This window comes from Cervus canadensis, chromosome 17 (genome assembly GCF_019320065.1).
Source record: "Cervus canadensis isolate Bull #8, Minnesota chromosome 17, ASM1932006v1, whole genome shotgun sequence".
Taxonomy (NCBI): Eukaryota; Metazoa; Chordata; class Mammalia; order Artiodactyla; family Cervidae; genus Cervus; species Cervus canadensis.
Window position 1 is genome coordinate 63,373,023 of NC_057402.1, and position 25,592 is coordinate 63,398,614.

General features: G+C 36.6%; 1 protein-coding gene across 17 annotated transcripts in view; it reads right to left on the reverse strand.

Moving 5' to 3' along the window:
* Nucleotides 1-25,592, reverse strand: part of MEF2A (myocyte enhancer factor 2A) — a 204,659-nt gene that overhangs the window by 153,224 nt on the left and 25,843 nt on the right. For 10 of the 17 annotated variants that reach the window (XM_043434332.1, XM_043434346.1, XM_043434347.1 and 7 more), the window contains exon 2: nt 17,229-17,314. The exons of 6 other annotated variants lie outside the window; for them this stretch is intronic. The gene's annotated coding sequence lies outside the window, so the exon portion shown is untranslated. Of the gene's footprint in view, nt 1-9,454; nt 9,496-17,228; nt 17,315-25,592 lie in introns of all 17 variants that reach the window. One more of the 17 variants, XM_043434334.1, reaches the window with a different exon arrangement.

The window sequence follows — 25,592 nt, forward strand, 5'->3', positions numbered from 1 at the left end:
CTCCCATTTTCTTGAATTACAGGGCTGTCTTAGTCTTTTTCCCATTCAATAAAGACAGACAAGAAGAATTTTGTAATCCTCATATGTCTTCTATGAGGAGAAACAGCTTAAAAATACCAATAAGCAGGGAGAACATACATTCTGGTGTACCTGGGACATGCAACTTTATTTTTATTGTATGGGAGTAATTATTAAGTGAGACCCCTCACTCTCAAAAATAGCCTGGTTTGAAGATAAATTATATCAGAAGTAGGCCAATGTTTTCATTTCTATATGCCTTTAACCAAGTTATAATTCATATATGCCATTAAGATCATCTTTTAAAAGTGTACAATTGAGAGTGTACAATTTTGCTCTTTTTTTTAAACAGTATTCAAAGTTGTGCAACCATCCTTACTATCTAATTCCAGAACATTTTTATCATCCTAAAAAGAAGTCCATTTTCCATTAGCTATTGTTCTCCATTCCTTCCTCTCCCCAACTCCTGAAAACTACTTATCTACTTTCTGACTCTATGGATTTACCTATTTGAGGTAAGTCATAAAACAGAGTCAGACAATAAGCAGCCCTTTGTGTCTGGATTCTTTCAGTTTCCAAGGCTCATTTGTCTTAAGTATTATCAGCAACTCATTCCTTTTTTGGCTGAATAATATTGTATTCTATGGATACCGCATTTTATTTATTCATTCAACAATGATTGACATTTGGGTTATTTCCACTGCTGTGAACAGTGGTGCCCAGATTTTTGTGTGGAAATGTTTTCAATTCTCTTGAGTGTATGTCTAGGAGGAAAACAGCTGGGTCGTATACTAACTTTATATTTAACTTTCTGAGGAACTGCCAGGCTGTTCTCCAAGGGGTATGAGCCATTTTGCCTTCCTATCAGCAATATACGAGGCTTCCAATTTCTACACATCCTCATCAACACTTACTATTGTCTTATTTTTATGACAACTATCCTAATGGATATAAAGCGGTGTCTCAACTTGGTTTTCACTTGTTTCTCTAATGACTAATGATACAAAGCAGCGGTCCCCAACCTTTCTGGCACCAGGAACAGGTCTCATGGAAGGCTATTTTTCCAGACTGGAGTGGGAGTGGGTGTAGGTGGGACAGATGGTTCAGGCGGTAATATGAATGATGGGGAGCAGCAGATGAAGCTTCCCTCGTTAGCCCACCACTCATTTCCTGCTGTGCCGTGGACCACTATCTGTCCACAGACACTATCTTAACAGGCCACGGACCACTATCTGTCCAAGGCCTGGGGATTAGGGATCCCTGATAGAGTGTATCTTTTTGTGAATCTATTGGTCATTTGTATATCTTCTTTGAAGAAATATGTATTTCAAATCCTTTCATAAATTGGGTTATTTGCCTTTTTATTGTTAACTTGTAAGAGTTCTTCATATATTTTGGATACTAGATGCTTATCAGGGGCTTCCCAAGTGGCACAGTGTAAAGATTCTGTGTGCCAATGTAGGAGACGCAAGAAACGGGTGTGACCCCTGGGTTGGGAAGATCCCCAGGAATAGGAAATAGCAACTCACTCCAGTATTCTTGCCTTGGAAATCCCATGAACAGAGGACCTGGTAGGTGGGCTACAGTCCATGGGGTCATAAGAAGTCAGACACCACACTGAGTGACTGAGGACAGAACCGCATATAAAGCAAGGAACCAACTTTGTTCATTTACATGTGGATATCTAGGTGTCCTAGCATTGTTTTATTAAAAAGTCTACAAACAATAAATGCTGGAGAGGGTGTGGAGAAAAGGGAATCCTCTTACACTGCTGGTGGGAATGTAAACTAAACAAGCACTATGGAGAACAGCACAGAGATTCCTTAAAAATTAGGGATAAAACCACCATCAGTTCAGTCACTCAGTCATGTCTCACTCTGCAACCCCATGGACTGCAGCACGCCAGGCTTCCCTGTCCATATGACCCAGCAATCCCACTACCATACATATGCCCTGAGGAAACCAAAACTGAAAACGACATATGCACCCCAATGTTCACTGTAGCATTATTTACAATAGCTAGAATATGGAAGCAACCTAAATGTACATCGACAAGATGAACGAATAAAGAAGCTGTGGTAAAAAAAAAAAAGAAGCTGTGGTACCTACACACAATGGACTACTACTCAGCCATAAAAAGGAATGCATTTGGTCAGTTCTAATGAGGCGGATGAAGCTAGGGCCTATCATACAGAGTGAAGTAAGTCAGAAAGAGAAAAACAAATATTGTATTTTAATACATATATATGGAATCTAGAAAGATGATACTGATGAAATTATTTGTAGGGCAGTAATGGAGACACAGAGAACAGACCGATGAACACTGGGCGGGGGAGGAAGGAGATGATGCAAGGTAAGAAGAGAGTAACATGGAAACATACATTACCATAAGTAAAATAAAGCCAATGGGAATTTGCTGTATGACTCGGGGAACTCAAACGGGGGCTCTGTACCAACCCACAGGGGTGTGGGTGAGGAGGGAGGTGGAAGGGAGGTTCAAGAAGGAGGGGACACATGTATATCTAGGGCTGATTAATGCTGACATTTGGCAGAAACCAACGCAATACTGTAAAGCAATTATCCTTCTATTAAATCTTTTAAAAAGGCTATCATTTCCCCAATGAATAGTCTTGGCACCCCTGTCAAAAATTAATTCACCATACTATTCTATATGTATATCCCTACATGAGTAGCAAGCACAATGTCTTGATTACTATAGCTTTGTAGTAAGTTCTAAGATCAGGTAATGGGAATCCTCCAACTTTTATTATTTTTAAAGACCATTCTTTGGTTAGTCAAGGTATTCTGAATTTCCATGTGAATTTTAAGATCAGCTTGTCAATTTCTTCAAAAATAGCCAGCTAAGATTCTGACATGGATTGCACTGAATCTGTTTGGGGAGTACTGCAATCTTATTAATACTAAGTTTTCCAATTCATAAACATGGTATGCCTTTCCATTTACTTAGGTTGACTTTACATTTTTTCAACAATGTTTTCTAGCTTTCAGAGCAGAGGAAATGCACTTCTTTGTTAAATTTACTCCTAAGTATTTTATTCTTTTGATACTATTATAAATAAAACTGTTTCCTTAATTTCACTTATGGATTTCACTGCTATCATTCTACATGATTCTTAACTTCAAAAATACAGAATAACATTTTATTTTATTTATTTATTTTTTTATTAGTTGGAGGCTAATTACTTCACAACATTTCAGTGGGTTTTGTCATACATTGACATGAATCAGCCATGGAGTTACACGTATTCCCCATCCCGATCCCCCCTTTAAAAAGTAATTAGAAGCTTACTGCATTTTTTTAAATTGAAGGTAGTTGATTTACAATACTGTGTTAGTTTCAGGTGTACAGAAAAGTGATTCGGTTATATATACACATACATAAACATATAATTTTCAGATTATTTTCCATTATAGGTTATTTTAAGATACTGAATGTAGTTCGCTGTGCTATAAAGTAAATCCTTATTGCCTACCTACAGAGGATGAGATGGTTGGATCACATCACCGACTAGATGGACGTGAGTTTGAGTAGGCTCCAGGAGTCAGTGATGGACAGGGAAGCTTGGCATGCTGCAGTTCATGGGGTCGCAAAGAGTTGGACACAACTGAGAGACTGAACTGAACTGATTTTATATATAGCAGCACATGTGTTAATCTCAGATTCCTAATGTACTCCTCCTCATCCCTTTTCCCCTTTGTAACTATAAGACTGTTTTCTATGTGTGTGAGTCTGTTTCTGTTTTGTAAATAGATTCATTTGTATTATTTTTTAGATTCCACATATAAGTGATACTATATGATATTTGTCTTTGTCTGACATACCTTGCTTTGCATGATATTCTCTACTACTTTCCATGATAGCTATATATACTATACACACACACACACACACACACACACACACACCTTCCTCATCTATTCTTTATCCAATGGACACTTAAGTTTGTTCCATGTCTTGGCTATTGTGAATGGCGCTGCTATCAACACTGGGGTGCATGTGTCTGTCTTTCCGAAGTAAGAGCTTTTGTCTTTTCCAGATACAAACTCAAGGTAAGATTGCTGAATCATACGGCATTAATAATTCCATTTTTGTCTTTTTTTTTTTTTTTTCCATTTTTGGTTTTTAAAAACCTCCAGGGAAACTCCATACTGTTTTTCATAGTGGCAATCTGTAGACTTTTTGATGATGGCCATTCTGACCGGTATGAGGTGATATGTTACTGTAGTTCTGATTTGCACTTCTCTAATAATTAGCAAAATTGAGCATCTTTTCATGTACCTACTGACCATCTGTGTATTTCCATTGATGAAACATCCATTTAGTTCTTCTGCCCATTTCTGATTAGGTTGTTCTCTTATATTGACTTTTATGAACTGCTTGCATATTTAGGAAATTAAGCCCCTGCTGGTCATTTGCAAATATCTTCCCCCATTCCATAGGTTGTTTGTTTTGTTTTGTTGATGGTTTCCTTTGCTGTGCAAAAACTTTTAAGTTTAATTAGCTCCCATTTGTTTATTTTTGCTATTACTTCTTTTACCTTGGAAGACTGATATAAGAAAATATTGCTATGATTTATGTCAAAGACTGTTTTACCTATGTCCTATTCTAAGAGTTCTATGGTGATATGTCTTATATTTATATTTCTAAACCATTTTGAGTTTATCTTTGTGCACAGTGTGAGGGTGTGTTCTAACTTCACATGCAGCTGCCCAGCTTTCTCAACACCATTGACCAAAGAGACCATTTTTCTCTTCCAATGTACATTCTTGCCTCCTCTAAGACTGACTGAAGGTGCATAGGCTTATTTCTGGGCCCTCTATTCTGTTCCATTGATCTATTATGTCTATTTTTTGTGCCAGTACCATACTATTTTGATTACTGTAGCTTTGTGGTAGTCTCTAAAGTCTGGGAGGGTTTTGTCTCCAGCTTCTTTTGCCTCAAGACTGTTTTGGTAGTTCGGGGTCTTCTATGGTTTCATACAAATTTTAGTATTTGATGTATTTCTGTGAAAAAAAAATTTCATGGGTATTTTTATAGGGGTTGCAATAAATCACTAGATTACTTTGAGTTATGGCCATTTTAATAATATTCACTCTTCCAATCCAAGAGTATAGGATATATTTCTATTTCTCTGAATCACCTTCAATTTCCTTTATCAATGTCTTATAGTTTTAGCATACAGGTCTTTCACCTCTTTGGTTAGATTTATTCCTAGGTATTTCTTTGATGTGATTCTAAAAGGGTTCTCTTTAACTTTCTCTTTCTGATATTTCATTGTTACTGTAAAGAAATGCAACAGATTTCTGTATATTAATCTTATATCCTGCTACCTTAATGATTTCACATATTAATTTTGGTGTAGTCTTTAGGGTTTTCAGCAGATGGTGAAAGATTTCAGTCATGAAATTAAAAAATGCTTGATGCTTGGAAGAAAAGCTACAACAAACCTAGACAGCACATTAGAAAGAAGAGACATTACTTTGCCGACAAAGATCCATCTAGACAAAGCTATGGTTTTTCCAGTAGTCATGTATGGATATGAGAGTTGGACCATAAAGAAAGGCTGAGCACCAAAAGATTGATACTTTTGAACTGTGGTTTTGGAGAAGACTCTTGAGAGTCCCTTGGACTGCAAGGAGATCAAACCAATCAACCCTAAAGGAAATCAATCCTGAATATTCACTGGAAGGACTGATGCTGAAGTTGAAGCTCTAATACTTTTGCAACCTGATATGAAGAGCTGACTCACTAGAAAAGACCCTGAAGCTGAGAAAGACTGAAGGCAGGAGGAGAAGGGGATGACAGAGGATGTTGGATGGCATTAACAACTTGATGGACATGAGTTTGAGCAAGCTCTGGGAGATGGTTAACAAAGAAGCCTGGCGTACTGCAGTCCACGAGATCACAAAGAGTCAGACACAACTGAGCCACGGAACAACAACAATAGAGTATTACGTTATCTACAAATAATGACAATTTTACCCCTTCCCTTCCAATGTGCATACCTTTTCTTTTTCTTGTCTGACTACTGTGGCTAGGACTTCCAATACTATGTTGAAAAGAAGTGGTAAGAGTGGGAACCCTTGGCTTGCTTATAAATTAGCAGGAAGGCTTTCAGTTTTTCACCAGAGTATTACATTGGCTGTGAACTTGTCATAAATGGCTTTTATTACGTTCAGATATGTTCCCACTATACCCACTTTGGTGTGAGTTTTTATCACAAATGGATATTGAGTTTTTTCTGCACTTATTGAGATGATCATGTGGATTTTGTCTTTTCTTTGAGAGTATCACATTGATTGACTTGTGTATGTGAACCATCCTTGTTCACATACCCTGGGATGAATCCAATCTGTTTGTAGTGTATTTTTTATGTGTTGCTGGATTTGGGTTGCTAATATTTTGTTCAGAATTTTTGCATCTATATTCATCAAAGATACTGGCCTGTAATTTCCTTTTTTTGGTTGTGTCTTTGTCCAGTTTTGGTATCAGGGTGATGGTGGCATCACAGGATGACTTTGGGAGTGTTCCCTCCTATTTAATCTTTTGGAAGACTTTAAGAAAGATTGGTATAAGTTCCTTGCATGTTTAGTAGAATTTCCCAGTGAAGCCATCTGGTCCTGAACTTTTGTTTGCAAGGAGTTTTTTTTAATTACAGATTCTATTTCACATCCACTGTTTGGTCTATTCAAATTATCTACTTCTTTTTAATTAAGTTTTAGTAGGCTATATAGAACTTGTTCATTTTTTCTAGGCTGTACAATTTCAATTTGCTGGTACACAATTGTTCATAATATTATCTTATGGTTTTTTGTATTTCTGTAGTATCAGTTGTTATTTTTCTTCTTTCATATCTTATTTCTTTGGGTTTTCTCTCTTTTCTTTTTGGTGAGCCTAGCCAGAGGCCTGTTGAATTTGTATATCCTTTCACAAAACCAGCTCTTGGTTTCACTGATCTCTTCTATTACTTGTTGATCTCTATTTTATTTGTTTCCACTCATATTAATTTCCTTCCTTCTGCTGATTCTGGGTTTTGTTTCTTCTTTTTCTAATTCTTTTAGGTGGCAGGTTGGATTATTCATTGAAATTTTTCTTGTTTCTTGAGGAAAGTCTATATCATTATGAACTGTATCACTATGTCTCATCAAACTACTTCTGGGCATCCCATGGATTTTGTAAGACTCTATTTTCATTGTCATTTGTCTCAAGGTATTAACTGATTTCTTTGATCTCATTGCTGACCCACTGGTTTTTTAGTAGCATGGTATTTTTTTTTATTGCACTTAAACATGAATGTCATAGGTCCTCTAATTTTTATCTACTACAAAAAGAAAGGGGCTTTCCAATCCCTGGGTTAATATCCCCTGGAGAAGGGCATGGCAACCCACTCCACTATTCCTGATTGGAGAATCCCATGGACAGAGGAGGCTGACAGGCTACAGTGCATAGGGTCACAAAGAGTCAGATACAACTGAAGCAACTTAATACAGGATCACAGCACACAAGGGGAAAAAAACTGATCTAAACAAGCAAGAAACTCTAGTAGTCATCCACTTTAATAAAAAATATTCAAAAAAATCAAGCAGTGCCAGTTTTCAGCCCAGTTTTCAGTGGGCAATGCAACCCCCTTACGCACTTGTGCACATGCACACACAGGTACAAATGATGTCTTGCATTTCCGTATAAACTATATAAACAAAATAACCACTCATTCTCATTGTCAAAGGAACTTGAGGGAGACTATAATACTGTAAGTTTCAATGCAATTAGAGATTCTCTGCTCCTACAGAATTATCTTTAATTTTAATATAAAAACATTTCTCTTCACTCTAAAATAGGATGTTTTAATTATTGTTTACAAACAATCAAACCCAGGCAGAAATTCCAATTCTAAATTAAGACTATCACTTAACTATTGTTTTATGGAAAATGAGCAAAGCATTCCATTTCATCCAGAATTGCACATACTGAATCTAATTACACATTTTAAAAATACAAAGATATGTTGTGAACATAGTGATGGCTACTAGTCAGTATTTAACGACATGATTCAACAAGGAAAACAAATTTTACTTTGAATATAAAGGTTACACACTTATAGCTATTATTTGAAAATGCAGTTTTGCTATATAACTTATGTAAAGGCAAAACATGACCTACAAACAATTACACTTAATTTTATGAAGCTCTGACTTATACTGTTATAAATTTTAGGTAAAATTCAAAAACATTAACATATGATTCAACAAATAAGATCAATAATGGTACAAAGTACAGACAGCATTGAGAAAATAATCCCATACTAACTACAAAAGGGACTGCCTAACAAACTTGTGGATATCATGATAGATATTCTGGCCTGAGAAAACATTTCTAATGCTATAACTATATCATAAGAAAGGCAAGAAATCATAAGGTCTCAAGGCAACATGAATAAAGGTGGAGGCTGTACCCTGCACATGGACATATGGCCAAGAGAAGGAAAGTGGGGACTGAATCCAGTTTGTTCTCCACTCTCTAAACCCTGAACCCTGGCAGAGAGCATCATCCATCTACAACTGGGAAAAGAGCTTTTTTCTAACTTTGCAAGGGCTAGCTGTGGCCTGGTTATACCACATCCAAACAACTACCTTTTAGAAAAGTTAAGACAACTGAGATACTAAATACTGTGCCCTTAAAATCGTAACACCAAAATGTCACTTCTCATTATAAATTTATTTTGAATGTTTCAGGTTAAATCATTAATATGGCAAAACATAAATAGGTTGAGGAGAGAGGAAAAATCATCTAAAACTCATAATTAAAAAATAATCATGAGAAATAAAAAAACACACAGGATACATTAAGAACAGAGTATACACTGGAAAAAAAACATCAGTGAACCTGGAAACATGACATTAACTATTCAAATAATTAAAGGGGGTGGGGAGTCAAGGGCCAAAAGACACAATCTCAACTGTGTAACTGAAATTCCCTCCCTCCAAAATATCTCCTAGGACTAGTGGATACTTGGAAGAAACAGTGGCCAATGTTTCTAAATTTGGTTACCAAAAACCCCTCAAAAACACTAAAACATCATTTTCTCAAAAAAACCATATAAAGGCATATAATTGATAAAAAATTATAATCAAATGACATCATAATCACAATCACTAAAAAAGCTGTAAGATTGAAGAGCAATCAAACAAAATAGAAAGTTTACATATGAGGCAACAAAAAATAACAGCAGACTTTCTGTAAGGAACTACACAACTTATTTCAGAAATGACTTCACAACATATTACCAGAGATAAAGAGGGCTATTTCAAGTCAGAAGACTCAATTCATCAAGATATATTTTAAAATGCATGTACCTATTAACAGAGTTTCAAAATACATGAATCAGTAAGTAAAGGAAGAAAAAGAAAAACTCACAATTAAAGTTGAAGATTTCCAAACCCTTCTCTCAGCAATTACTGCAACAAATAGAAAATCAGAAGAGACAAATCTTGAAGAACACTACCAATCAATCTGACTAGTATTTTTAGAAAGCTCCACTCAACAACACAGAATACACACTTATTAAGCATACACAAAACATTTGTTTACAGATAACATTCTGCACTCTATAATAAACACAGGAAGTATGTTATTGAACCACAACAGAATTAATTAAAAACCTATTAGAGAAAAACATCTAGAAAATTAAGAAACTATTTTGAAATTATATAGGTCCAAGAAAAAAATTACAAAGGAGCTTAAGAATTATTTGAACTCCATGTGAACAAACACATGTAAAGATACTCTGTATGATGCAGACAGAGAAAATATATTAAATATTAAGTGCTCCTTTAGAAAACGGTGGTCTCAAATACTAGAAAGAGAGGATATCACTATAGATCCTCCAAACATTAAAAGAATAAAGAAATATAATATGAAACTTAATGCCAATAAATTAGACAACTTATGTAAAACAGACAAATTCCTTAAAGGACACATAAACTAAAGATATTCAAAAAAGAATTAATATATATCTGAATAGCCCAATATCAATTTATTCAATCAAATAAATCGAATTCACAGTTTAAAATCTTCCCACAAAGAAACTCCAAGGCCAGAGATCTACTTTGGTGAATTCTACCAAACACTGGGGTAGCAAATCACCCCAGTATAATTGCTATGAGAACCTCATGAACTGTATAAATGGACAAAAAGATATAACACCAAAAGATGAGTCCCCCAGATCTGAAGGTGTCCAATATGCTACCAGGGAAGAGTGGAGAGCTACTAATAGCCTCAGAAAAAAATGACGCAGCTGGGAAAAGCGGAAACAATGCTCAGTAGTGGATGTCTGGTGATCAAATTAAAATCCAATGCTGCAAAGAACATTATTGATAGTAACCTGGAATGTTAGGTCCATGAATCAAAGTAAATTGATGGTGGTCAAGCAGAAGATGGTAAGAATAAACATCGATATCTTAGGAATCAATGAACTAAAATGGAGACGGGAATGGGTGAATTTAATTCTGATGACCATTATCATCTACTACTGTGGGCAAGAATCCCACAGAAGAAATGGAGTAGTCCTCATAATCAACAAGAGAGCCCAAAATGCAGTACTTGGGTGCAACCTCAAAAATGAGAGAATGATCTCAGTTGTTTCCAAGGCAAGCCATTCAACATCACAGTAATTCAAGTGTTAAAGGAGATGGGAATACCAAACCATCTTACCTGTCTCCTGAGAAACCTGTATGTGGGTCACGAAGTAACAATGGAAAAACTGACTGGGTCAAGATTGAGAAAGTAGTACGACAGGGTTGCCTGCTGTCACCTTGTTTGTTTAATATATATGCTGAGCACATCATGAGAAATGTCAGGCTGAATGAGTTACAACCTGGAATCAAGATAGGCAGGAGAAACACCAGCAACCTCAGATATGCAGATGATACCACTCTAATGGCTGAAATCAAAGAGGAACTAAAGAGCTTCTTGATGAGGGTGAAGGAGGAGAGTGAAAGAGCCAGCTTAAAACTAAATATTAAAAAAACTAAGACCATGACATCCATCCCCATTACTTCATGGCAAATAGAAGGAGAAAAGGAGTAGTGACAGATTTCCTCTTCCTGGGCTCTAAAATCACTGCAGATGGTGACTGCAGCCATGAGATCGGAAGACATCTGCTTCTTGGCAGAAACGCTGTGACAAACCTAGACAGTATGTTGAAAAGCAGAGACATCACTCTGCCGACAAAGGTCAAGACTATGGTCTTGCCAGTGGTCACATACGGTTGTGAGATCCGGACCGTAAAGAAGGCAGAGTAACAAAGAACTGATGCCTTCGAACTGTGGTGCTAGAGAAGACTCTTGAGAGTCCCTTGGACAGCAAGGAAATCAAACCCGTCAATCTTGAGGGAGACCAACTCTGAGTACTTGTTGGAGGGACTAATGCTGAAGCTAGAAGTCCAGTATTTTGGTCATCTGATGCCAAGAGCTGACTCACTAGAAAAGTCTCTGATGCTGGGAAAGATTGAGGGCAGAAGGAGAAAAGGGCATCAAAGGATGAAACGGCTAGATGGTATCACCAAAGCAATGGACATGAACTTAGGCAAATTTCAGGAGATGGTGAGGGACAGGGAGGCCTGGCACACTGCAAGTCGCAAAGAGTTGGATATGAGTGGTGACTGAACACTACCACCAAACACTTAAAGAAGTAACAACAACTGTATGAAAACTTGGAGAAAAAATCTTTCCAACTCACTCTATTATCCTGATATAAAAACCAGACAAAGACATTATTTTAAAAAACTATATACCAATCTTGACAAAGAAAAACAGAGCTAAAAGGATCAACCTTTTTGACTTTAGACTATACTACAAAGCTATAGTCATCAAGACAGTATGGTACTGGCTCAAAAACCAGAAATAAAGACCAACAGAACAAGATAGAAAGCCTAGAGATAAACCCACACACCTATGGGCACCTTATCTTTGAAAGAGGCGGCAAGAATATACAATGGAGAAGACAGCCTCTCCAAGTAATGATGCTGGGAAAACTGCACAGCTACACATAATATGAATGAAATTAGAGCACTTCCTAATGTCATACACAAAAATAAGCTCAAAATGGATTAAAGACCTGAATGTAAGGTCAGATACTGTGAAACTCTTAAAGGAAAGCATAGGCAGAAACTCTTTTACATAAATTACAGCTAGATCCTCTTTGATCCAGCTCCTAGAGTAATGGAAATAAAAACAAAAATAAACAAATAAGACCTAATTAAACTTAAAAGCTTTTGCACAGCAAAGGAAACTATAAACAAGATGAAAAGACAACCCTCAGACTGGGAGAAAATAATAACAAATGAAGCAATGGATAAGGCATTAATATTCAAAATACACAAGCAGTTCATGCAGCTCAATTTCAGAAAAAATAAACAACTCAATCAAAAAATGGGGCAAAAATCTAAGCAGACATTTCTCCAAAGAAGACATACAGATGGCCAACAAACACATGAAAAGATGCTCAACATCACTCATCATTAGAGAAACACAAATCAAAACTACAATAAAGTATCGCCTCACAGTGGTCAGAATGGCCATCGTCATAAAATGTACAAACAGTAAATGCTGGAGAGGAAGTAAGAGGGAACCCTCTAGCACTGCTGGTGAGAATGTAAACTGATACAGCCACTGTGGAGAACAATATGGAGATTCTTTTAAAAGCTAGGAATAAATCTACCATATGACCCAGCAACCCCACTATAGGGCATACACCCTAAGAAAACCATAATTCAAAAACACGTAAGTACCCCCAGTGTTCACTGCAGCACTATTTACAATAACCAGGACATGGAAGCAACCTAGATGTCCATCAACAGATGAATGGATAAAGAAGTTGTGGTACATATATAGAATAGAATATTGCTCACCCATAAAAAGGAACAAAATTGAGTCAGCTGTAATGAGGTGGATAAACCTAGAGTCTGTCATACAGAATGAATTATTGCATATACATGGAATCTAGAAAAATGGTACTGACAAACCTATCTGCAGGATAGAAATAGAGATGTAGATATAAACAGACTTGTGGACACAGTAGGGGAAGGAGAAAGTGGGACGAATTGAGAGAGTAGCACTGACATATACACACTACCATGTGTGAAACAGTTAAGCTAGTGGGAAGCTACTGTGTAATACAGGGAGCTCAGCTTGATGCTCTGTGACAACCTAGGTGGGTGGGATGTGAGGAGTGGGAGAGGGGTTCAAGAGAGGGGATATATGTATTCAGTTCAGTTCAGTTGCTTAGTCATGTCTGACTCTTTGCAACCCCATGGACTGCAGCATGCCAGGCCTCCCTGTCCATCACCAACTCCCAGAGTTTACCCAAACTCATGTCCATTGAGTCAGTGATGCCATCCCACCATCTCATCCTCTGTCGTCCCCTTCTCCTCCTGCCCTCAATCTTTCCCAGCATCAGGGTCTTTTCCAAGGAGTCAGCTCTTCGCATCAGGTGGCCAAAGTATTGGAGTTTCAGATTCAACATCAGTCCTTCCAATGAACACTCAGGACTGATCTCCTTTAGGATGGACTGGTTGGATCTCCTTGCAGTCCAAGGGACTCCCAAGAGTCTTCTCCTCCTTTGAACTGCGGACACCACAGTTCAAAAGCATCCATTCTTCAGCACTCACCTTTCTTTATAACTCCAACTCTCACATCCATACATGACTACTTGCAAAATCATAGCCTTGACTAGATGGACCTTTGTTGGCAAAGTAATGTCTCTGTTTTTTAATATGCTGTCTAGGTTGGTCATAACTCTTCTTCCAAGGAGCAACGGTCTTTTAATTTCATGGCTGCAGTCACCATCTGCAGTGATTTTGGAGCCCCCCAAAATAAAGCTTGTCACTGTTTCCAGTGTTTCCCCATCTATTTGCCATGAAGTGATGGGACCGGATGCCATGATCTTAGTTTTCTGAATGTTGAGCTTTAAGCCAACTTTCTCACTCTCCTCTTTCACTTTCATCAAGAGGCTCTTTAGTTCTTCTTCACTTTCTGCTGTAAGGGTGGTGTCATCTCCATATCTGAGGTTACTGATATCTCTCCCAGCAATCTTGATTCCTTGTGCTTCATCCAGCTCAGCATTTCTCATGATCTACTCTGCATATAAGTTAAATAAGCAGGGTGACAATATACAGCCTTGACATACTCCTTTTCCTATTTGGAACCAGTCTGTTGTTCCATGTCCAGTTCTAACTGTTGCTTCCTGACCTGCATACAGACTTCTCAAGTCAGGTCAGGTGGTCTGGTATTCCCATCTCTTTCAGAATTTTCTACAGTTTGTTGTGATCCACACAGTCATATTTACAGCTGATTCACGCTACTGTACGGCAGAAACCAACACAACATTATAAAGCAATAACCCTCCAGTTAAAAAGTTTTTAGAAAACTACAAACCAATGTATGCCATGAACATGTATGAAAACATCTCTCATTAACACAAATCTGAACTTATACAGCAATTTATATAAAACATATATACACTGTTGTACAATGTGCTTCATGGTAAAAGACCTAAGATCAGGAGTTAGGCAACAGTGTCAGCTCATCACTTCTATTTAACATTGCACTGGGACCACTAGGCAGTTCAATAAAGCAACAAAAGAAATAAAAGGCATAAAAATTGAAAAGGTAGAAGTAAAATAGTCTATTTACAGACAAGATGAGGGTTTGCCCAGAACATCTGAAAGAATCCACAAAACTGCCACCAGAATGAGTGAGTTTAGCAGAATCATAAATTACAAGGTTTTATGCCAAAATCTATTATATTGCTATATACTAAAAACAAACAGTTGGAGCTGATATTACATTACCATTTACAATAACATTAAAAATAGTAAACAGAGACCAACAAAATACATGTAGTACCTTTACAATGAAAACTACAAAATACTGCTGAGAAACTAAAGACAACTTAAATGGGGAGAGATACCAAGTTCACGCATCAGAAGACTCAACATCCTTAAGAGGTTAATTCACTCCCAGTTAGCCTCCATGATAAAAGCACTCAATCAAAATCTTGTTAAGGTTTCTCTGCAGAAAATGACAAGGTAATTCTAAAATACATAGAAATGGAAAGGACTTAGGCTAGAAAACAACCTTGAAACAAAAGAGCAAATATGGAGGGTTTACACTACCTGCTTTTAAGACTCACATAAAGCTATGATAATCAGGACAGTAATGTCATAAGGATAGATACATAGATGAACAGATATAATAGGGTTCTGAAATAGACCCACATATAATGTCAACTGATTTTCAACAAAGTTGCCAAGGTAATTCAGTAGGGGAAAACACAACCTTTTCAATAATGCTTCTTGAACAATTTGACTTTCATTGGCAAAGAAATAAATCTTATATCTTACCTAATACCATACATTAAAATTAACTCAAATGAGATAAAAGACTTAAAATGTAAGCCCAAAGCAATTTCAAGACTTGAAGAAAAAGAAAAAACGTAGGGAAAATATTGCCCAATATCTGTGCCAATTCCTCCAATTTCTACTTCAAATCAGGGCAGAATCATTAGGGAAAACAAATTTGAGGTTCTTAAGTCAACATCTGAAACTACTCAAAAGGAAAGAGCATTTCCCTCTAAGTACTCAGTAACTCCAAGCCAAGTAGTTCTTAATTCAATCACAACCCTCAGAACCATGCAAAGCCTGCTATAAGGAATAATCTTTAGAACTGAGTAAAAGAAGTTATCACAGAGGATTCCCTGAAGCAAATTTAACCGCTAAAGTTATGCTCATAGCCACCACAGAGGTTCAGAGAAGAAACAGAAATATAGGGAAATTATAGGGAAAATTCTCTGGAATGGAAGTGGCTAAATTCCTGCAGTGCTTTAATTCAAATCACTCAGTGTTGAGCTATTAGTGAACAAAATATATACATATGAGAAATGTAAAAAAGATGAGAAAAGAAAAAAATCAAACATTAAAAGACAGCAAACTAAACAAGATTTATATTTTAAAATGTGAATTAAACTTCATTTTCCCCATTCTTCCTGTGTATATACAAGTTTTCAACTAAAGAATACTTTTCAATTAAAAAAATAATACCTTTTCCCCTAGCTCCCTAACCTGAAGAATATCATAAAATGGGTTGTTCTGCAGTCAAGATTTAACAAGAAAAATGTACGGCCATAGGAAACTGATATCGGAGTAAAGTATTATAAGAAAAAACTCATTTTGTAAGTTCATAAAAGTTCTTTCTACCACTGAAGGAAAAATTTAAACCTTACATTAAGTAGCAAAACTATTCTTAAAATGAAAAAAATAATAACAACAGAAAATATTTTTAAGTACCTTTCACAAGATTTATTGACATAACCATCAGGCTCGATCAATTATATCTAATACAATGTCAATGTGAACATATTATGACACACCAAAAACCATCCCCTACTGTTTTGTTAAATTACATTATTTTACAATATTCTCATATTACTATAACACTTCTCTTTCATTTACAACAGAAAAAAGAATTCAGGTGAAGTTTCACTTATGAAAGCTTTTTGAGAACTACACATCTCACCAGCATATTCAAACAATTAACCTAGGCCAATGTAAGTTTTTAAATCAAAATAGCCTACTCCAGAACTCTGCAAATATGGGCCTGTGAGTTAAGGCAAAAAAAAGTCACAAAAAAAGTTCACATGTTAAAAAGATTTCTTAAATTTGCTTAATTTTTTCCTTCAATCCTTCTACCTTTCAAGAAATATGGCTAGACCTGTCCACTGTGTCTTTCATTTGAAAATCCCTCAATTCTGCCAACTTATTGTCTCAGTAAATATGGACTATAGATTTTCTTTTTCAAATATGTGTAACTGTCATGGAAGATGAAAGTGGAAAAGATGTAAACGTTTGGAATTATCTCAGCAGTGTCTTTTCAAGAAACTGTCTATTCAAGAAACTATTCAAGAAAGTGTCTATTCAAGAAACTGTCAAAAAAAAAAAAAAAAAGAAACTGTCACTATACAATATTACATATATTGTGTGTATGTGAATATCAGACTGGATTTTACGAATTTCCTTAATTAATCTACATTAATCCCCAATGTATACTCCAAACTAACTGTTATTCGATTTTTTTCAAAAACATTCCCATTGTATTTATTTCATAACATAGAAAAGTGAAAAAAAATGTCTTACTAGAAGTGATGTATCAGCAAAAAGTGCACTTAGATGTGATCCTTGCAGAAAACTCTTCTTTATTCCTTTTTCACAAAATCCAATTCCTTAATAAAGAAAAAAATATTAAGCAGGTTATTAATTATTCTTAACTCTAAAACAAAATTAAATATACTTTCATTACTACAAATTTCAACACTCAGCACTACCCCTGTCAGACAGTTCTACACTTACTGAACAGAAAAATTATTTTTAAAATTTTAATTTTTAATTGGAGGATAACTGCTTTACAGTGTTGTTGGTTTCTGCCATACAACAATGTGAATCAGCCCTAAGTACACCTATGTCCCCTCCCTGTTGAGCCTCCCTCCCCGCCCCATCCCACCTCTGAGATCATCACACAGCACCAGGCTGAGCTGTGTTATACAGTAACTTCCCACAAGCCATCTGTTTTACATGCAATAATGTATATGTTTCAGTGCTACTTTCTCAATTCATCCCACTCTCTCCCCGCTACTGTGTCCACAAGTTCGTTCTCACATGTGTGTGTCTACTCTTGCCCAGCAAACAGGTTCATCAGTACCATGAAAAACACATCTTTACAAGTCAGTTGTTTTATTTGGCTAATAAAAACATAATGTTAGCCAACTGGGCATTTCTAATGTCACTAGTCCAATTTTTCAAGTTTTCTTAAATGTTCAGTAATATTCTACCCATGCCAAGATCCACAAATTGGTGTCCCAGGTCCCATTTTCCTATCCTCTGTATCCCAAGATATACTTTGTACTTACATGGTACACAGAGCCTACTGAGTTTATATCCTCATAAAATAGTTAAAAATGTTCACTGTATTACATTCTCATTTAGGAAAAAAACTGTCAAAGGGTCAGTGACTTATACTGCCATAAAATGTGTATGTATTCAATGCAATCGCATATACCTAAGAGTTTTCATTCTTTTAAAGGTAACAATGAAAATGAACATAAAATGCCAAAAACAAGTATGAAACAATAATGTCTATTATTCACATTAATAAAAGAACACTAGTGAATGCTAACCAATGGTGTAGTGCATAAAGAATGATCCAGTCTTGTTACACTTTTGCTTGGAAATAGAAGCAAGACCAGGGTCTCCTGCATTGCAGGCGGCTTCTTTACCGACTGAGCTATGAGAGAAGCCCCAGTAGCAAGACACTTACTTAGGCAGAAAGAGAAAGATGTAAGCCTCTCCTCACCCTGGTTGGCCAGGCTCAATTATAATGTTAATCTATTCAATTGGTGCAAAAAGTAACTGCAATTTTGCATTGTTGAACTTTGCTGTTTGATATTGCAATACATTTTTAGATAAATGTGGGTAAAGTTGTATATAATTTTAATATGCATTTCTCACTTTTTTTTTTTGCTAATGACTTATTACTTGTGTTGTTGTTCAGTCGCTCAGTCATGTCTGACTCTTTCCAACCCCATGGACCACAACACACCAGGCCTCCCCGTACTCCACCATCTCCCTGAGCCTGCTCAAACTCATGTCCATTGAGCCAGTGATGCCATGCAACCATCTGGTACTCCATTATCCCCTTCTCCTCCCGCCTTCAATCTTTCCCAGCATCAGGGTCTTTTCCAATGAGTCGGCTCTTCACATCAGGTGGCCAAAGTATTGGAGTTTCAGCTTCAGCATCAGGATGAACATTCAGGACTGATTTCCTTTAGGATTGACTAGTTTGATCTCCTTTCAGTCCAAGGGACTTTCCTTTCAAGAAGCAGTCATCTAATTTCATGGCTGCAGTCATGGTCCACAGTGATTTTGCAGCCCTAGAAAATAAAGTCTATCACTGTTTCCACTGTTTCTCCATCTACTTGCCATGAAGTATTGGGACCGGATACTATGATCAACATTCTCTGAATGTTGAATTTTAAGCCAGCTTTTTCACTCCCCTGTTTCACACTCATCAAGATGCTCTTTAGTTCCTCTTTGCTTTCTGCCATAAGCGTGGTGTCATCTGCATATCTGAGGTTATTGGTATTTCTCCTGGCAATCTTGATTCCAGCTTGCCCGTCATCCAATCCAGCATTTCGCATGATGTACTCTGCATATAAGTTAAATAAGCAGGGGGACAATACGCAGCCTTGACGTACTCCTTTGCCAATTTGGAACCAGTCCATTGTTCTGTGTTGCCTCTTGATCTGCATATAGGTTTTCACAGGAGGCAGGTAAGGAGGTCTGGTATTCCCATCTCTTGAAGAATTTCCCACAGTTTGTTGTGATCCACAGTGTCACAGGCTTTACCATAGTCTATGTAGCAGAAGTAGATGTTTATGTCAATGTTTATTTATGTCAAAGTAGATGGTAAGTCAATGAAGCAGAACTAGAAGATTCACTAAGCATGGCCCTGCCCACCAGAGCAAGACTCAGTTTTACCCACAGCCAGTCCCTCCCATCAGAAGCTTCCACAAGCCTCTTACCCTCATTCATCAGAGAGCAGACAGAATGGAAACCACAATCACTGAAAACTAACCGAACTGATCACATGGATCGCAGCCTTGTTTAACTCAATGAAACTATGAGCCATACTGTGTATGGCCAATACAGACAGGTCATGGTGGCGAGTTTTGACAAAACATCCACTGGAGAAGGGAAGGGCCAACCATTTCAGCATTCTTGCCTTGAGAACCCCATGAACAGTGTGAAAAGGCAAAAGATACGACTTGCTGTGTATTTTACATTTATTTTAGACTAGGGAAATGATGTTAGACCAAAAGCAAATTCAACTTATTTTTTTATTCAGGTTCAAAATGGGTTGTAAAGCAGTAGAGACAACTCACAACGTTAACAACGCATTTGTCCCAGGAACTGCTAATCAAAGTACAGTGCAGTGGTTCAAGAAGTTTTGCTAAGGAGACAAGGGCCTTGAAGATGAGGAGCACAGTGGCCAGCCATCAGAAGTTGACAATGACCAATTTAGAGGATCATCAAGGGCTGATCCTTTTACAAATAAAGGAGAAGTTGCCAAAGAATTCAACGTTGACCATTCTATGGTCATTCAGCATTTGAAGCAAACTGGAAAGGTGAAAAAGCTTGCAGTGGGTGCCTCATGAGTTGACCAAAAATCAAAAAAGAACATCATTTTAATGTGTCATCTTCTCTTATTCTACATAATAGCCATGAGCCATTTCTAGGTTGGATGGTGACATGCAACGAAAAGTGGGTTTTATACAACAACCGGCAACAACTAGCTCAGTGGATGGACCAAGAAGAAGCTCCAAAGCATTTTCTAAAGCCAGACTCACACCCAAAAAAGGTCATGTCACTGTTTGGTGGTTTGCTGCCCATCTAATCCACTACAGCTTTCCGAATCCTGGTGAAACCATTACATGTGAGAAGTATGCTCAACAAATCAATGATACAGAGAAAACTGAAATGCCTGCAGCCAGCACTGGTCAGAAGAATGGGCCCAATTCTTCTCCATGACAACACCCAACTGCTCATCGCACAATCCACGCTTCAAAAGTTGAACGAATCGCGTTACAAAGTTTTGCCTCATCCGCCACATTCACTTGACCACTTGCTGACCAACTACCACTTTTTCAAGCATCTTGACAACTTTTTGGAGGGAAAATGCTTCAACAACCAGCAGGATGCAGAAAAGAGTTTCAACAGTTTCCGAAAGTTTGTCCAAAGCATGGATTTTTATGCTACAGGAATAAACAAACTTATTTCTCGTTGGCAAAAATGTGTTGATTATAATGGTTCCTATCTACATTAATAAAGATGTGTTTGAGCCTAGTTGTAATGATTTAAAATTCAAGGCCCGAAGCTGCCAATTACTTTTGTACCAACCTAATAGCAATTTAGAATTGCATAACTCAGTAATTATGACAATCCCCAAGTAAATCTGCTTCATCAAATGAAAATGGTTAATTTCTCCACACAAACACCAATATTTTGAATCTTATTCAGTAGTATTAATTATTGTGATACTGCAGTTTTGTTTCTAAGTGAAATGTACACCCCTTTTAGAGGCGGGGGAAAGCCACAATATGCCAAATAGTCATTTTATATAAACAAATTAACTATTAAAAACTTGAACTTTAAAACATACACATACACACACAACTAAGCCTTTTGTTTTTATTGAGCTTAAAAGGAGCTAGACACCTGATTTCTGCTTTCAATCTAATTGTACTGAAATGTAGAACTCAGAAAAAGCTCCTCAAATACAGTTACAATACTAACTTCTAAAATCTAATAATTCAAAATGAAACTATTTTTCATGTGTTCTCAGCCTAAACAAAACTATTTTAAATGCATTTTGACACTAGATTTGAGTCAGTGTCACAGAAGGAATTAAAGTTTAGCAATCTGACCCCTGGTAAATAACTCAATAAATACAAATTTGATGATTGTACACATGGTACATATTCTTATATCAAAAATATTAATTCCTCAATTCTGTAAGTTAACTGTTATTGGCAAGTTTGTTTTATATACAGTTCTAAAACAGTTGCTAAAAGGCAATATTGTAAAAACCAAGTTCTTATAGTTTATGACAATCTATAATGAAATATACCCTCACCTGCAAAAATAAAACCAAAACTAAAATGTTAGTGGTTCAGCCAGTTATCATTAAGTTTCACATACTGAATATCCAGAATCCCATTACTCTATCCAGGCACTAGCTAGACAGCTGGTACCTCTAACAGCCCTCGTTCCCAAACCTGGTGCCAACCAATTTCCTAGCACCCTCTACTTCTATTTCCTTCTCCCTCAACAGTTAACACTGTTGTTAACCTTGACTACAAACTATCCTAGTCCAGGGTAACAATGGCTTGTTAAGTTTCCTTCAAGTTTTGACCTCTGACTGGAAATAGCTTTCCCCCTTGTCTCTTAGGTAGACCAAATGTCCAGTTTAATGACACCTTCTGTGAAGGCATCCTCAGGTATCCTTTACCATTACCATCACTTACAGGGGGGCAAACTAAGTACAGTTTTATAGGTATGAGTCTATTATACTATATGCTTATTTAACAGAAGGAACTTTTTTGTACTTTATTCATTTCTGTATCCCCAATATCTAGTCAATATCTGGCACAAAATTCAGCATGCATTCAGAAAACATTTACTAAGCATCCAATATATTCCCGACACTTTTTTAAGCACTAGGAATAAATTTCTATATCTATTCCTGACTTAAGGGAACTTACATTCTAGTGGAAGTGACGTGCAACACATAGTAAATACAGGATATATAATATACACAGCAGGTTAGTGTAAAGTCCTTCATGAGAAAAAAAAAAAGCAGAAAAGAAGTACTACCACAGGGAGGGGATTAAAATTTAAGAAAAGGTATCCAGGAAAGACCTAACATAACAATGATACTAATAATAACTACAACGGCAGCAATAATATATGAGTATTTCCCATATACTAATCAGTATCCTAACTGCTTTACACATATAAAGTGATGTGAAGCTAACCATAACCTCACTATTAGCCTCAGGAGGAAACAAATACTAAGAAGCAACTAGTCCAAGTCATACAGCTATATCAATAAAGTGGTAAAGCCAGGATTAGAACCCAGGAATGCTTTTAACAGCTATGTATAACCACAGTTCAGTTAATACTTGTGCTGAATAAATTCAGTAAAAGAAATAAAGGAATGTATAATACAGCAATAGACTCAAAAGACAGCAAAGTATATCAGTCTCAGAGGGCTAATACATTTGAGCAGCTTCAGAAGTACAATGTATCAATACCCATGAAGACATCCTGACAAATAACAGGTTAGTGCTTGATATGAACAAAAAATGAAAAGCACTGATCATTTCTCTACAACCTTAAAAATACATTTTAAGTTTCTATATTACAATTACCATAACTAAAAATTACACAAACAGTATCACAAAAATCACATGGAGATCATTTAAAAAAAAAAAAAAGTTTTAAAAAGGGTACTCTAAAATAAGTAAGTCCTTTGAAGGCATTATCATTTCAATGATAATTAAATGTTGAAATTCATATTTTATACTGTAGCACAAGTTATTGTCATCTTCCAGTTTTCTGTATCAACAAAACGGGTTAAACGAAACGACCAAGGTTCAAAACTCCTTTCTTCAAATGTCCCAAATAGGCTTTATCAAGCAAACAGACAAAACCCAGTACAACTGTTGTTACTGAAGACCTGAATGACCTAAATTAAGTGATCTGTTCCCTAACTCCTATCTCTTGCCATATTAGCTTGTTATTTAAGTATCTAATCAGTGAATGTAAATAAACTAGAAAGCAAAGTGAAACCAAAGTGCTGCTAACAGGACATTGGCATTCCTAGTTTCAATCTTGAGGGCCTAAGAAGTACCTCCTCAAATCTTGATTAAAATTATTGATACAATTATGAAGGAAATTACTGTCTTTATGTTTGAAAATTATCAAAATTTCTGCATATTTTGAGCACAACACACTGTCAAGGAAAAGAGTTGTCTATGTGAAAACAGTTTGAAAAGTCAATCCAGATTAAGACAAAAATAATACAGGCAAAAAAAACCCCAAAACATAAAGTAACTGTCTATAAACACAATTCAAGGTGTGTATTTGCTGGGATATGAATTTCAAATACATTTCAAATTTCAAAAGTTACCAGGGGTTACATAAGATTTGGAGATGTTCAAGTTTCAACCAGAAGGGAGAAGGATCTCATTGAAAACTGGGACAATCGGTAGAAACCAAAGCAGAATGAATGACCCTCTTAGTAGCAGTGCTAACCTACTATTTTTCCATAAGAAATTGAATACACCACCAAAACAAATTAAAACCTGTTGAGAAGAAACCAACAAAATCCACACAACAGCATGATGAAAGTCCAACAGTCAATCAAAACTTACTAAACGTAAGAAAATGGAAAAATGTGTTAACATATCAAGGGGAAAAAAATTTGAGAAAAGAAAACTGACCCAGAAACAAGAAAAAGATGATACTATATAAACTTTAAAATGTTGCAAGTATATTAAAGGATTTAATGAAAAATAGAAAAAAAAGATAATTACTTTGAAAAGAATCAAATGAATCTCTAAAGATGAAAAATACAGTAACTCAAATAAAAAAACTGGATATACCTGGAGTAACAGGCAAATTTGGCCTTGGAGTACAGAATGAACCAGGGCAAAGGCTAATAGAGTTTTGCCAAGAGAACACAATGGTCACAGCAAACACCCTATTCCAACAACACAAGAGAAGACTCTACACATGGACATCACCAGATGGTCAACACCAAAATCAGACTGATTATATTCTTTGTAGCCAAAGATGGAGAAGCTATATACAGTCAGCAAAAACAAAACCAGGAGCTGACTGTGGCTCAGATCATGAAATCCTTATTGCCAAATTCATATTTAAATTGAAGAAAGTAAGGAAAACCACTAGACAATTCAGGTATGACCTAAATCAAATCCCTTATGACTATACAGTGGAAGTGAGAAATAGATTTAAGGGACTACATCTCATAAGAGTGCCTGATGAACTATGGACAGAGGTTCGCGACATTGTACAGGAGACAGGGATTAAGACCATTCTCATGGAAAAGAAATGCAAAAAAGCAAAATGGCTGTCCGAGGAGGCCTTGCAAATAGCTGTAAAAAGAAGAGAAACAAAAAGCAAAGGAGAAAAGGAAAGATATTCCCATCTGAATGCAGAGTTCCAAAGAATAGCAAAGAGAGATAAAAAAGCCTTTCTCAGGGATCAACACAAAGAAATAGAGGAAAAAAACAGAATAGGAAAGACTAGAGATCTCTTCAAGAAAATCTGAGATACCAAGGGAACATTTCATGCAAAGATGGGCTCAATAAAGCACAGAAATAGCAGGGACCAAACAGAAGCAGAAGTTATTAAGAAGAGGGGGCAAGAATACACAGAACAAAAAAGACCTTCATGACCCAGATAATCACGATGGCATGATCACTCACCTAGAGCCAGACATCCTGGAATGTGAAGTCAAGTGGGCCTTAGAAAGCATCACTACAAACAAAGCTGGTGGAGGTGATGGAAATCCAGTTGAGCTATTTCAAATTCTGAAAGATGAGGCTGTAAAAGTGCTGCACTCAATATGTCAGCAAATTTGGAAAACTCAGCAGTGGCCACAGGACTGGAAAAAGTCAGTTTTCATTCCAATTCCAAAAAAGGCAATGCCAAAGAATGCTCGAACTACCGCACAATTGCACTCATCTCACACGCTAGCAAAGTAATGCTCAAAATTCTCCAAGTCAGGCTTCAGCAATACGTGAACTGTGAACTTCCACATGTTCAAGCTGGTTTTAGAAAAGGCAGAGAAACCAGAGACCAAATTGCCAACATCCACTGGATCATCGAAAAAGCAAGAGAATTCCAGAAAAACATCTA